The 9,801-nt window shown below is 39.7% G+C and overlaps 1 long non-coding RNA gene across 1 annotated transcript; it reads right to left on the minus strand.

Moving 5' to 3' along the window:
- Nucleotides 1-1,946: 1,946 nt before the first annotated feature.
- On the minus strand, nucleotides 1,947-3,420 carry LOC129525969 (uncharacterized). The gene is made up of 3 exons (XR_010129263.1): nucleotides 3,103-3,420; nucleotides 2,315-2,479; nucleotides 1,947-2,010 (listed from the first exon to the last, which is right to left on the minus strand). It is a non-coding gene; the product is annotated as an uncharacterized lncRNA (long non-coding RNA).
- Between the last annotated feature and the right edge of the window lie 6,381 nt (nucleotides 3,421-9,801).

The following is a 9,801-nucleotide window of genomic DNA, read 5'->3' on the forward strand; positions in this document are numbered from 1 at the left end:
TGGTCTCAAATACCTGACTTCAGGTGATCCACCTGCCTCGGCCTCCCAAAGTGCTGGGATTACAGGCATGAGCCACCGCAACCAGCCAATCACTCTTCTTCTTTAGTTCTCTAAGCCCCAGCTGCACAGTCCAATTTTCCAAACTAGCCATTCTCCCCCTGGCAAATGTTCCTCTACTGGCCATGCACCTAGATAATTTCCACTGAGAGGTTTCCTAGACTCCAGCCCAAGTTAGATCCTTCTCTCTTATCATGTAAGCATCCTTCCTAGCTCTTATCACAGCTGTAGCTTTGCACTTCTTGCCTGTATTTCTCCCACTGGATTGGGACTCCAAGAGGCAAGGACATGTCAGTTTCACCCAGCATTTCACCATCAGCACTAACCCAGTGCCTGCCAAAGAAACACAGGCCCAGAGAGGTTATGTGATTCTCTCAAAGGCACATACCCAGTTAGTGATAGAGTCAAGTCTCAAATCCAGGTCTCCAGCATCGTTTCCTATAGAGCGCCCGTCTCTTTCGCACAGAGCTGCCTTTGTCCATCAATTATAGTTCTAGCCCAGCTCTTGTTTTTCTCCCAGATTTAAACTGTCAGACCTGGTGCTTCTGACTTCTCTCAAAGTCATCCTTCTCCACCTTCAACCCTGAGTCCCTGCTGAATTCCTTCGTGTTACTTAGAGTTGCAAAATGACTTGCTTGTGTTTGTCTCAACATGTTTCCCTGACATTCTGAACTCTCCATAAATCAACCAGTGACAAAAATGTATTCAATCCCTCTTGTATTCTCAGCACTAAGCTGGCTGCTACAGGGAGTAAAAGGAAGACACAAATGTCCTTTTGACCCTTAAGAAACAAATTATCTATTTGAAGACATAAGGCTCACACATCTAATGCTAGTAGGGGAAAAAAACAGTAATAACAGTAATCAAGTTTGTATAACACAGACTCTGAGTGCTACAGAAATTCAGCCAAAGAAAGATGAAGAAGGCTACACATGGAAGGTGAAAATTGATCTGGCGTTGAAGGAAGTTAAGAACTTAGATCTGCAGAAAGGAAGGAAAAAAAATTTAAATTGCCATTTCCCAACAAGGGAAAATGATGGAAGCATCATCAATGATGCTTGATGTTGGGAAGCATCATCAATGATGCTTGATGTTGGGAAGCATCATCAATGATGCTTGATGTTGGGAAGCATCATCAATGATGCTTGATGTTGGGAAGCATCATCAATACATTTTGTAAAGGACCAACTCAAATGGAGAATAAGCCCAGACATGGGGGTGAAAAGAAAGACAAGGGCATAAGGTCTTGTTCCAAATCCCAAAGGGACTGTCAACAGACAAGCTGGGGAAGCTTGAGGGACAGTGTGACTCTCAAACCCTGCTATAGCCTCTCCACTATTCAGATGTCAATGTTAATAGTTAATGGTAAAGTTAATCCTTATTGAACTCTATCTATATGTCAGACATTATATTAAGTGCTTTGCATATGTTACTTCATTTATTTTTACTTAATCCTCTCAATATTTCCTTTAACAGTAGGTAGTGGTATTATCCTCATCTTACATATGAGGAAGCTGAGGCTTTGTCAGAGTAAATAACTTACCAAAGAAGATTATATAAATGGATTACATAGAGCCAGAGTCTCAACCCACACTCTTTACTTGGGAGCCTGAGCAAAAATAAAAACGACTCAAAAATTTCCAATGCTGTTTCTAAAAACCAAAATAATAGCACAGAGTATGAACCCAGAGGTCTACCCATTCTACCTGGTATGTGTAAATCTTAAGGAATTTTACTGAATTGTGCAGGCATAGAGAGATGTAAAGGGGTCAGTTCTCACAACTTTATGATATTAAAATTTCATTAGTTTAGAACCATTAAGTCAAAAAGTAAAAGAAATATTTTTTTCCAAATACATCTGAGTTGCTGACCTAGAAATCACATGAATTGCTCTCCATTCTTTCTCCACCAGTGAACATTCTTCCCGATGTCAGTAACAGCATTTTAACATGCCTATTATAGGTAACAGAAAAGGTGATATAAGTTTCAGGAACGGAAGGAGGGAGGGAAGAGGGAAAGAGGGAAGGAGAGAGGGAAGGAGAGAAGGAAGGAAGGAAGGAGGGAAGGAGGGAAGGAAGGAAAGGAAGGAAAGGAGGGAGGGAGAGAGGGGCAGAAAAATTGTCTCCTCTTATCGTCAAACGATGCTCGCCACCGCCTCTTATCTTCCCTCCATCTCCAGTAATGTATGTTGACAACAGTGACACCTCCTGGCGAAAACAAACTTGACCTCCTGCAGGATTTCATTTTGCTCACTCACCGCAAATTACTCTTGACTCTTCTTGTTGCCTCCAGGAGCAATTTTCTTTTCCTTATCTGGAAGACTGTACACTAGCACGGGCATCCTCAGCCTTAGAAACTCAATAACCCAGTGCTGACCTAACTGCAGAACTCGGTCTGACATGCAAAGCCCCGGAGTTTCATCCTAAAAACGTCAGCATGATTAGCCCAGAGACCCAATTCACAGCCTTCCTACTTACAGCTACATTAAATATAAATAAAGCAAACTAAATACCAGCTACTGAGAAATAGTCCAATTAAATCCTACAATGAGAGTGCCTCTTGATTTTAATGTGTTTAATCCCCTGGGAAACATAGTTGTTGTATGCCCTTCTTGTAGAATTTTTTTTTTTTTTTTTTGTCTCATACTTGTGGAAATCATACAGCCACCAAAAAGGCTAAAAGCTTTTAGTATTATTGTTATCTAAAACAGTTTTAAAAAACTAACTGTGAAAGGTTTTGTTTCATCTCATTTCCCAGACATTCCAGGGCATGATCCACATGGTTACTCACCTTGAAAATAATATATTGGAAAATACAGTAAAGTATTTTGTACCTACTTTGAAAGCAATCCAGCATTTTGTTTGTTAAACTATACCCCTGAGCAAGCATAATTAAGGGTGAAAGTAGCTGACTGATCAGAGAGGAAAATGGAGACCTCAAACCCTATGGCATTTTCCTTTTCTCAATTTTATAAAATAGCTTAGGCCCTTCTGTTTTTCTCTCTCTCTCTGAATCATTCAGTGGTTCAGAGTATAAAGAGTTTACCTTGAAACTTGTTTGTTCCTACTCGATTCACAGTCTGCACAAAGAAACCCCTTCATTTGGCCAACTAAATCTTGTAAGTTCGCTGGTTGATAAAAGTCTATGAACTTTCCCTTAGTTAAGCTTTTATTTTGAAAAGACTCCTATGAGAGGTACCTGCATATTAAATCTCAGGTGAACTTGCATCCCAAATTAATAAAAATTCAAACCCTTGCTCCTTTCCAGATCTAGTGATTCTTTTGACAAATAAACCTTGGAGATTAGATTATATCTTTGTATGCAAGAACAGAAAAACACTGGTATTATAAAAAACAAAAGTTCTTCTCACTGATCAAAAAGAAAATGGCGGTTGAGTCGCGGCAGTTATATTTTTGTCTCTGTGTTGTTTTACAGTGAAAATCATGGTTAAAATTTCAACTGCCTTCTGATACAATAAAGAGTCCAAACATGGGCATTTCAAAACTTTATGCAAAGGCAAATTGTGGTGGGGGTGGTCAATTTCTAAAAAAAAAAAAAATCTCTCTGCTTGCCTTAAAAGAACATACATGAAAGACAGATACTGGAACTAGAAGAACATGCTTCGTGATTAGCACAGCATCAGAATGATAGATCTGGAACATGTCAGCATATAACATACAAATGACAAATATATATTTGGACTTTATCACATAAGCTTATTCATTTACTCAACAGTGAATAAAGTATTTGCAGTGGGTTAAGCAAAATGGTAGGTGTTAGAAAACAATGGTGAACCCTGCCCTCGAGTGAGAGCAGTCTAGTATGAGATGATAGGGTTGTATGAGACATACTTATACTGAAAGATTATTCATTGTTTATCTGAAATTCAAATTTAACTCAGTGCACTGCATTTTTATCTATTAAATTTGGTAAACTTAATAGAAGGTAAATGGGCAATTTCTTCTTTTTTATTGTTATTTTTCAGAGACAGGGTCTTGCTCTGCTGCCCAGGCTGGAATGAAGGGGTGCAATCATAGCTCATTGCAGACTCTAACTCCTGGGCTCAAGTGATCCTCCCACCTCAGTCTCCCAAGTAGCTGGGATTACAGACCAGAGCTACTGCACCCAGCAGCAATTTCAATCTAGTATGATATATTGAAGTGATAAGAGTGATCTGAACATTAAAGAAGGGCATAAGGATCTCTCTTTGAAATATTTATTTTATTTCCTTTGGATACATACCCAGAAGTGAGACTGCTGGATCATATGGTAGTTCTATTTTCAATTTTTTGAGGCATCTTCATGTTGTTTTCCATAATCTACCAATTTACAGTCCTACCAACAGTTCTCTTTTTGCCACATTCTTGCCAACATTTGAGAACAGCCATCCTTACAGGTGTGAGGTAATATCTCATTGTAGTTTTGATTTGCATTTCCCTGATGATTCGTGATGTTGAGTACCTTTTCATATACCTGTTGGACATTTGTCTTCTTTGGAAAAATGTCTCTTCGCCTCCTTTGCTCATTTTGTAATTGGGTTACTTGTTTTTGTTTGTTTTGTTTTGTTGTTTGTTGCTATTGGGTTTTATGAGTATCTTATACATTGTGGGTATTAACCCCTTATCAGATATATGATTTGCAAATATTTCTTCCCATTCCATAGACTGCCTTTTCATTTTTTTATTGTTTCCTTTGCTATGCAGAAGCTTTTAAATTTGATGTAGTCCTACTTGTTTATTTTTATTTTTGTTGCCATCTTTTTGATTTTATAGCCAAAAGATCACTGCCATGTTCATTGTGGCATTATTTGCAATAGCCAAGATATGAAAACAACCTAAGTGTCCATCAACAGATAAACTGATAAAGAAAATGTGGTGTGTAAATACACAGTGGAATATTATTCAATCATAAAAAAGAAGGCAGTCCTGCCTTTTACAACAACATGGATGAACCTAGGGAACATTAAACTACATGAAAGAAGCCAGGCTCAAAATACAGAAGGATCTCACTTCTAAGTGAAATCTAAGTAATTCGGGTTCATACAAGCAGAGAGTTGAATAATAGTTGCCAGGCGAAGGAGGGTGGGGGAAATGGGTAGATGTTGCTCAAAGGGTACAAACTTTCAGTTATAAAATGAACAAGTTCTGAGGATCAAATGAATAGTATGGTGACTATATTTTATAATACTATGTTATTCACTTGAAATTTGCTAAAAGAACAGATCTTAAGTGTCTTCACGCCCCTCCCTCACCACACACACAAAATGGTAACTATGTGTGGTGAAGGGCGTGTTGATTAACTTGATTGTGTTTATCATTACACAATGTATATAGATATCAAATTATGATGTTGTACACCTTAAGTATATACAATTTTGTCAATTATACCTCAATAAAGCTGAGGGGGAGAAGAAGTGCATAAGGAGGTACAGGTAACTCTGACTTTGAAATTGGGATCTGAAAGATAAATAAGAGTTAACCAAGAAAAGAGAAAGAGGTTAGTGATTCCAAGAGGAAATGCAAGTGCAATGTCCATGAGGAGAGAAAGAGACTGGCACGTGTCTATCATCGTTGTTCAAAATAAATGGGCATACAGTGATGAAGCAGGAGAGATTAGCAGACGCCAGACCACAGGGACCCTCTAAAGACATTTGGATGCCATATTTAGGACAAAGGAAAGTTTTAAAGGTTTCTAGGCAGAGGCGTTTTATGATCAGATTTGTCACGTAGGAAGATTATTCTGGATAAATGCTGGAAAATAGATTGACATCTGGGAAGACTGGAGGCAAGGAAACCAGTTGAAATAATATGCTTAAGGAACCCTAAAGGAACTAAAATCTTAACCAAACTATGAACTAAAATCTTAGCAGTAAGAAGTGTACATCTTAGTCTAAATATATATATATATATATAAAGCCCCAACAAGTCTATCAAATAGGTATTATTATTATTCCTGTTTTATAAATGAGGAACATGAGACTTAGAGAAAAATAAATAAATAATTGGCCTGTAAAGCTAGTAACTGGTGCAGTAAGGATGATATCCAGGTCTGGAGGATAAGCCATGGGCTGAGAGATGGTGCCACTGACCATGATTGGAAATACAGAAGAGGGTACACATTTGTGAGAAAAGTGCAGGGCTCCTTTTTAGACTTACTGAATTTCAAGTGCCTATGATATCTGAGGGCAACTGGATAGATGAGTTTAGAGCTCATCTGGACATGAGGATTGGGGAGATGGGCTCATCTGGAGACAGGGATTGGGGAGATGAATCATCAGCCACGCAATTACAATGGAAACTCTAGAGTATAGATAAGGTGGATTACAGAAGGTACACAGAGTGAAACTAGAAAGAGCCCTAGGGAAGAATCTTGAGAAACATCAACATTTAAGGGTCAAGTGTGGCCAGGGCAGTAGAAAAAAGCCCCGAGAGTATGGTGTCAAAGAAGGCAAGTGCTATGGACTGAATGTTTGTGTCCACCCAGCCAAATTCATGTACTAAAATCCTAACCCCCAAGGTGATAGTGTTAGGAAATGGGGCTTTTGGAAAATGACTAGGTCATGAGGGTAGAGCCCTCATGAACGGGATTAGGGCCCTTACAAAAGAGGCCCAGAGAGCTACCTTACGCCCTCCACAAGTGAGAACACAGTAAGAAGACACCATGTATGAGAAAGCATACCCTTATCAGACACCTGATCTGCTGGTCATAGATTCCTAAGCCTCAAGAACTGTGAGAAATAAATTTCTGTTACTTATAATCTACCCAGTCCATGGTAGTTTGTTACAGCAGCTCAGATAGACTAAGACAAAATTGGTACCAAGAAGTAGAAGCACTGGCTGGGCACCATGGTTCATGCCTGTAATCCCAGCACTTTGGGAGGCCAAGACAGGTGGATCACTTGAGGTTAGGAGTTCAAGGCCAGCCTGGCCAATATGGTGAAACCCCATCTCCACAAAAAAATACAAAGATTAGCTGGGCGTGTTGGTGCATGCCTGTAATCCTAGCTACTCGGGAGGCTGAGGCAGGAGAATCGCTTGAACCCGGAAGGTGGAGGTTGCAGTAAGCAGAGATCACACCACTGCTGTACTCCAGCCTGGGTGGGAGAGTGAGGGAGAAAAGAAGAAGAAGGAGAAGGAGAAGGGGAAGGGGAAGAGGAAGGGGAAGAGGAAGGGGAAGAGGAAGGGGAAGAGGAAGGGGAAGAGGAAGGGGAAGAGGAAGGGGAAGAGGAAGGGGAAGGGGAAGGGGAAGACGAGGAGGAAGGAGGAGGAGGAAGAAGAGGAAGAGGAAGAAGAAGAAGAGGAGGAGGAAGAAGAATAGGAAGAGGAAGAAGAGGAAGAAGAGGAAGAAGAAGAAGAGGAAGAGGAAGAAGAAGAAGAAAAAGAGGAAGAAGAAGAAGAAGAGGAAGAAGAATAAGAGGAAGAAGAAGAGGAGGAAAAAGAAGAGGAGGAAAAACAAGAGGAAGAAAAAGAAGAGGAAGAAGTGGAATGGAAGAAGAAGAGGAAGAAGAAGAGAAAGAAGAAGAGGAAGAAGAAGAAGAGGAAGAAGAAGAGGAAGAAAAAGAGGAAGACGAGGAAGAAGACGAGGAAGAACAGGAAGAAGAAGAAGAGGAAGAACAAGAGGAAGAAGAAGAAGAACTGCTATACAAATACCTAAAAATATGGAACTGGCTTTGAAACTGGGTAACGAGTAGAAGGTGGAAGAGTATTGAGCTGAATGCTAGAAAAAAACCTGTATTGCCATAAACAGACTACTAAGGGCAATCCTGGTTAGGGCTTAGGAAAGTTACAGAGAAAGCCTCAATCTTCTTAGAGAATATCTGCATCATTGTAAACAGAATGTTGGTAGAAATATGGATGATAAATGTTATTTTGATACGGTCTCAGATGGAAATACAACCACTTGGGTATTCACTATTTTAAACTGGAGGAAAGGTGATTCTTATAAAATGACAAAAAGTGCATCGTGTTCGTGTCCTAGTTTTTCGTGAAGGTAAACTTGTGAGTGATAAAACTCACAAGATATTTGGCTGAGGAAACATCTAAGCACAGCATTGAAAGAGTAGCTTGGCTTCCCTTGAATGTTTATAGTAAAATGCAAGAAAAGAAAAATTATTTAAAGATGGATTTTTTTAATGAATAGGAAGATGATCTTAACAATTTGGAAAACTTACAACCTGGCCATACTCTAAGGAGTGAGAGAGTATGTTTAGGAGACAACACCAGGGATGTCATCAAGCAACCTTTTGATAAGATTAAAATTGTACTGGTAGGAATCAGGCACTATTCATCAACACAATGGAAGAATGACCCCAAGGGCATTTAAAGATTGTGGAGGTTGTCCTTCCCATCACAGGCCAAGAATATCAGGGCCTTGGAGGCAAAATGATTTCAAGGCTCTGCTTCTCTCATTCTTGCCCAGTGATCCTAGGCAGTTCACCCAGATGCAGCATGGACCGAGATGGCTGCCCCTCAACAGGGCACAAACTATAAACCTTGGTGGCAATCATGTAGTGCCATCTCCACTGACCTGTAGATTGTACAAAATATGAGGGTATGGCTATCTCCCTCCAGATTGTGAAGGATGGAGCCACCAAGGAGAGGGTTAACTTCAGGCTAGGGCTACCAGAATCCCCACTAGGGTAATACTTAGTGGCACCATAGAGTTAAGACCACCATGGTAACTTCAGATCATTAAAGCCACCAGCCTGCAATTCCAGCCTGGGAGAACCACTGGCACAAAATTCCCACCTATGAGGGGCTGCAGCATGGGCTGCACCTAACATAGCCATGGGTGGGACCACACAGAACTCTGAGGGGCCAACCCTTACCACAGTGTGTTTGGAAGGTTGCACGTCAATTCAAAAAACATTATTCTGGAGCCTTAAGATTTTTTAACATATTTTTAAATTTCTATGGTTTTGGGGCTATAAATGATTTTTGGTTATATGGATGAATTGTAGAGTAATAAATTCTGAGATTTTAGTGTACCCATCACCCAAGCAGTATACATTGTACTCAGTGTGTAGTTTTTTATTCCTCATCCACCTTCACCCTCCCTCTTCTGAGTTTTCAAAGTCCATTATATCACTCTGTATGCCTTTGTGTACTCATAGATTAGCTCTCACTTGTGAGAATACATGATATTTGGTTGTCCATTCCTGAGTTACTTCACTTAGAATAATGGTCTCCAGCTCTATCCAAGTTGCTGCAAAATATATTATTTTTTTCCTTTTTATGGCTGAATAGTATTCCATGGTGTATATATGTCACATTTTCTTTATCCACTCATTGGTTAATGGGCACTTAGGTTGATTCCACATCTTTGCAATTATGAGTTAGGCTGCAATAAGCATATGTGTGCATGTGTCTTTTTCATACAATAACTTATTTTCTTTTGGGTAGATACCCAGTAGTGGTACTGCTTAATCGAATGGTAGATCTACTTTTAGTTCTTTAAGAAACTGGAGCCTTAAGATTTAATGTTGTTTGCTCTGTTGGGTTTTGGACTTACTTAGGACCTGTCAACTCCTTTCTTCTTCCTGTTTTTCTCTTTTGGAGTGGGAATGTCTATCCTATGCCTGCCCTGCCATTGTGTTTTGGAAGCACATAACATGTTTGATTTCATAGGTTCACAGTTAGAGCAATTTGCCTTAGAATAAATCATACCTTGAGACTCACCTGTATCTGATTCAGATGATATTTAGATAAAACTCTAGACTTTAGACTTTTGAGACAATGCTGGAGC

The sequence above is a fragment of the Gorilla gorilla genome, chromosome 10 (assembly GCF_029281585.2).
Source record: "Gorilla gorilla gorilla isolate KB3781 chromosome 10, NHGRI_mGorGor1-v2.1_pri, whole genome shotgun sequence".
Classification (NCBI taxonomy): domain Eukaryota; kingdom Metazoa; phylum Chordata; class Mammalia; order Primates; family Hominidae; genus Gorilla; species Gorilla gorilla.